The following is a 6,169-nucleotide window of genomic DNA, read 5'->3' as shown; positions in this document are numbered from 1 at the left end:
CCAACATAGTAGCAGCATTTTAGCCAACATATTTTAGGGCACATTAACTTTCGTTTTTTTTTCTTCAGAAAAATCATAGTAGTTTGTAAATGCATATTTAAAAAACGAACTTGTTAAGGATATTGGTCTATTACAGTATTGCATGCACAAATGGGATATTGCCTCAAATTATTCAAAGCGATATAATTTGTGGATTAATATTTATAGAAATAGTCAATAAATAATGAGTAATATACCTCTTATTTTTTTCAAACAAATCGGCTCATTTCTCTGCCATGTTTAGTCATTATACCTTAAATGAAGTTTCTGGTACAGTGAATCTTTGCTGCAATATACTATGAGAAAAGTGACTGTTTCTCCCATTATCCCATTCTTTTCTAACCTTTCTGAGTGGTGTTATCTGTGGAGATGCTGCATGTTCTAGATAGCTAAATCCCCTAACTGTACACAGTGGACGGCAGCCCTTATCTCAAAAGTAGCACAACATTCACAGGCAGTTGGGGCTGGTCATGGCGCAAAAGAGGAACTTTTTGCAGGAGTGTGTTTTTGGTCTGTTGTTTCCACATGCTGCTATGGATTACAACAGTCTCCAAAGAGTTATTTTGATTCAGTCTCTATGAAGGCTAAGGTACCTTTTAGCTACAGTACAGGTCCGGTAAGGAACATACTGTGAGTGCGAGGCCAATAGAAAGAGTTGTGTCATAGCAGAATTAAGGGCCCTGTAGCCCAACTCCTGACCAGAGGCCAGACAGAGGGAATCTCGGAGCAGAAGCTGAATCAGCACAATGCACATTCCAATCATGACCAGCAGAGGAGCATGGTTTTCCCAGCTGTAGAGATAGCACCCTATTCCGGTGACACAGCAGATCTTCTCGCGTGTGGGGCCACACCAGGACACGGGGACACAGTCTAGTTTAAAGAGAGGTTTAGTCCATCAGGTTTACAGTACTTATATTTCTCTCAGCAGGTGGCACAGTTTTGTTTCCTGAGCACTACTTTTGAAACTTTTAGTGACATTAATAACGTGTACAGGTATAATGGGTTATGATGAGGTTATAATGCATTGTAAGACTTATAGTGAGCTTGGGTATGTCTTGATATCATCTTATATTGATACTGAGTGGATAAAAGCCCTTAGTTAAAAATGTCCTACGTTGAGAGACATAACATTTTATATTTATAAGCCTTATTATAAGACATGATACATAATCATATATGCTTATAACAAGTTATGAAGCATTATACTGGCAGGCTTTAAGTGTTACCAAATGATCCATCGCAATGTTTTATTTCACACAGTGGCTTTCATAAACATACAGTAATGACTTGTTATGGAATGATCATCATATAGACCAGACCACATACACCAAACACAGACCAATGAACAAAATATCCAACCTGTTTCTTATTTCATGGATCTTTAAGCAGTATTCACAGCTTCAAATCTGGAAGCACGAACAGCATGTAGCCCTTAATTGGTTTCAACACCTTTATAAGTCAAAGACGTTCAAGACCGGTAATCACGTTAAATAGTCAAATTTATCTAAAAAGTCAATTGGAAAGTGAAAAACACTTATTTTGGAATGTATTATGCTGTGGAATGTCAGAGTAAATTAAATTCCCCTCTGCACACTAAAGCATCAATTTCCTTATGGTAATTATCTGCTGGAATGAATGTGTTACTAGAAGGAGTCAGGCATGCTTGACATTTAGCCTCTGTATGGAGAAACGAAGACAAAAAAATAAGATGAGGAAGAGAAATTAATCTACTGGCTAGGCAGGCATTGGAAGATCCTGAAGGATAGTGGGTGATTTAGTCATTGTGTTAGTCAACTCTGCTTTGAAAAGGGGACCAATAATGAGATTCAGTCCATTGGCAACCTTGTAGGAAAGGGAGGGTGTTTTAGGGGGAGGTAGCTAAAGCAAAACTATCAATACGCTCCTTGGCAATGAAGAGGCATGATGATAATAAATACAAAAATCTCCGTTTTTTTTATTTTTATTATCTCAGTAAACAATGTACACAGCCCCTGAAGCATACCTGTATGTCTGCAGTATGCCTATGTATCTGAAGCCTTAGGAAAGTTATAGAGAATCTGCTGCTAAACTGCTACTCCGGCAGTTAGTAACAAACTACACAGTAAAAAACAGGATGAAAACAGAGTCTAAACTGACTTTTAATTAAGAAACTTTTAATTTCTAGGTGTGAAATTGTGATTGTCAAGCAGTTCTATCAAAGATAAGTAAGAAAGTTTCTGATACCTGTGACATTGAGCTAATAGGCAGAGACACCTTTTCATGACAATGACGATAGGAGTTGGCAAAGACACAGATCTGGGACCAGGCTAGTCAGAGACGTCTTGTTTCCTCAGTCAGAGACAGGAACAGAGCAGAACCATGCAGATGGATGGTCGTTAGCACATGCCAATCACTGAATGTCGAGCAGAGTCGCCCACACCCACACTCTCAGAAGAAAGGGCAAGGTTAGCATACAGTATTGTTCCCTGGGGTAAAAAAATATGAAAATACACATAATGTACCTTCAGAGGTACACATATGATCTCACACGGCACTGTTTGGTACCTTTTGGGGTACATGTGCAGATAATCTAGTATAATGGTACATTTTTACACCCAATATTATGGAAATAAAGATATAATAATTGGAGGTATGGCTTAGTGGAGGTGTGGCTTTAAGTTAGTTATTTTTGGCCACCCGTGAGTGGAAGTGTTTTACCAGTTTAAGTGATCTATGGTTATGTTAATTACAGTTTGAACATGTCACAGCCAGTTCTGAAGCCTTTATAAAGGCTTACATAAGAGCATGTGACAATAAAGAGCTGTAATAAATATTGTAGTGACCTTAACCAACACTGAGCGACCTAGTCAAGAGGTACGGTGTTGGCTTGACTGTCACTGGACCCAGGTTCGAGTCCCAGTCGAGGTTACCCGCTGAATTTGCTAAATTGGCGTCAGAAGTGGAATGGCGGAAAGACGTGTACACGTGAAGGACTTGGCGTAGAGAAGAGGTACATTTCTGCCAATTTAAAAAAACAAATGGCTTTGTCACTGTACCCTAAAAGAGCACATTTTTACCTTWTGGCTATTTTAAAGTACGAACTGCAAGGGTATGATTATGTACCTATAACTAATGATACAATGGACGCACTTTACAGGGTACCACTACAGTGACAAACATTTGTACTCCTTTAAAGTACAATTCATTCAGGAGTGAATGTTATTTATAATAAGGGCTACATGGAAAAAATCGGACCTCTCTGAAAAGAAAATGGATATTCCTCCATTCAGCAAAATATATTTAACCTAAACCCTCYCTGAACCATTTACCCTCACTTCTTGGACAGACCAGAGCCTTAGATATGCAGTTTTCGAAACTGTTCTTTGTCCTGTAAGCATTACATGGCAACGCAGAAATTTTGATAGGGCACAAGGCTGCAGGCCAAAAGGTTGTGGGTTTGCAGACCACCGTTGACAAGAATAGGGGTGGAAAAATGGCCTTTATAGTAAAAGTATTGCATGAATCTATCATAGTATTTGCAGATCTGTGAAAATATTGCTTTTTATAAACATTTAATGAAATTCTATGACATTGTACATATTAGAATAATATTTTTTAATACCACTCAAATTACCGAAATTACAGGCTAAGAAGGGACAGAGATAGGTTAATCTTTTCATATTTCTGCAATGCCAAATCAGTGTGTCTTGTTTGCAATGAAACTATCTGAGAAGTCATCAGGAATCTGAGCATGGTACTTTCACAATTTAGGCCAACATTTCCACCCCAGACAGAGTAGGCCTACAGACACATAAAAAGGTCAGCTTTAAAAACCTTTTAAATGCAACTACAGTTGAAGTCGTAAGTTTACTTAGGTTGGAGTCATTAAAACTTGTTTTTCAACCACTCCACAAATTTCTTGTAAACAAACTATAGTTTTGGCAAGTCGGTTAGGACATCTACTTTGTGCAACTTTTGTAATTTTTCCAACAATTGTTTACAGACAGATTATTTCACTTATAATTCACTGTATCACAATTCCAGTGGGAAGTTTACATACACTAAGTTGACTGTGCCTTTAAACAGCTTGGAAAATTCCAGAAAAGGATATCATGGCTTTAGAAGCTTCTGATAGGCTATTTGACATTATTTGAGTCAATTGGAGGTGTACCTGTGGATGTATTTCAAGGCCTACCTTCAAACTCAGTACCTCTTTGCTTGACATCATGGGAAAATCAAAAGAAATCAGCCAAGACCTCAGAAAGAAAATTGTAGACCTCCACAAGTCTGGTTCATCCTTGGGAGAAATTTCCAAACGCCTGAAGTTACCATGTTCATCTGTACAAACAATAGTATGCAAGTATAAACACCATGGGACCACGCAGCCATCATACCGCTCAGGAAGGAGACGCGTTCTGTCTCCTAGAGATGAACGTGCTTTGGTGCGAAAAGTGCAAATCAATCCCAGAACAACAGCAAATGACCTTGTGAAGATGCTGTAGGAAACAGGTACAAAAGTACCTATACCCACAGTAAAACGAGTCCTATACCGACATAACCTGAAAGGCCGCTCAGCAAGGAAGAAGCCATTGCTCCAAAACCACCATAAAAAAAGCAAGACTACGTTGTGTTAGCAAATCCAAGTTTATAATTTTAAAAGGCTAATTGATCATTAGAAAACCCTTTTGAAATTATGTTAGCACAGCTGAAAACTGTTTTTCTGACTAAAGAAGCAATAAAACTGGCTTTCTTTAGACTAGTTGAGCCTACTTTCAGCACCATGAGCTGTGCATTTATGATAGATTGTACCGTGGCTGCTACTTCAAAGTTTCAGCACCACAATGTAGGTCATTTGAATCTGGCTTATTGTGAGGCCAATAACTCTGATAAATAGGCCTACGTCATGCCATTGTTTTTAATCCAATTAAAGTAGTAGCAAGCTATCAAAGTTGACCTCTGGTGATCCTTCTCAACTTTGCGTTCTCTTTCTCAAATTGAATAGAACATAGGCTATAGGCTACAAAGTGCATTTTTTTGGAGTAGGCCTAATAAAAAAAAACAAAAATTGCACGAGGCCTTTGACACTCCTCCTGAACTGCCACTGTAGGTCTACACAGCATGGTAAGGCAGAACACAAAAACGTTTTTGATCAGCAAGATCAGAGCATGCCGGGGCACAGGGTTGGAATATCCATTGCAGTGTGTAATGCAGTTTTATTCCTGCATTACACACTGCATTACACACTGTAGCCTAGTTTTATTCACACCATCCCAGCAGCTCATCCATAATGCTCTGTGCTCTGTGCTTCTCCCGAGCATGCACTTTGTAGTATGGATAATTTGATTGAGACCACAATAAATAGCCTATAGGTGCACTTGATATTGCGCGCCAAGCGGAGAATCAGAGATGAGGAGTGGCATCGGGCACACATCAATATATAGCCTAATAAGCAACTAATTCCTAAACACTGACAAATATTGATATTTCATCAAATACAAATGGCATGACCCTCCCCTGGACTAGATTAAAATATATTTAAAAAATACTAAACCCTCCCCTTGACTGAAATTGAAAAAGCATGACCCTCCCCCATTTTCCTCCAGGTACCCATTCTGTACATTTCTATCCATCCCTTACCTTCTGCTTTTGCCACCTCAGTAATCTCTCGTGGACACACTACGTAAACATTCTGGCACCTTAATTGAGCATCTGACCAAATTACACCAGATTTTTGTTCTGGGTTAATCAAGATTACTGTCTCAGTAAGAAGCCTCCACAAGGGGGAATGGGGAACGTTGCATGAAAAGTCTATACAGTAAAAAATARAAGGTGCCCGAACAGTGTTTTGAGCGGTTAAGGCAGCTGTCCTRGGCACAAATGTGATTCCCGGCCTGTGTGGTATCGAATCCCGTCTTCACAATGAGATAGATGGTTTAGCTCAGTGTGAGCATGATATAGATCTCAGTGAGCGTGAACGTCTTCCCTGGTTGAGGATTGAGGAGAAATTGACGACTTGTCTTTTTGAGAAACATTTGTGTGTCGAACATTCCTAACAACCTGTATAATTTATTTGCGTACACTTCAAACATACATTCAATCTTTGTACCTGTCRTGATTATGGTGATACTATTTATCAAAGTGCAGCTGCCAC

This window comes from Salvelinus sp. IW2-2015, linkage group LG18 (assembly GCF_002910315.2).
Source record: "Salvelinus sp. IW2-2015 linkage group LG18, ASM291031v2, whole genome shotgun sequence".
Taxonomy (NCBI): domain Eukaryota; kingdom Metazoa; phylum Chordata; class Actinopteri; order Salmoniformes; family Salmonidae; genus Salvelinus; species Salvelinus sp. IW2-2015.
This window is presented reverse-complemented; position numbering follows the sequence as displayed.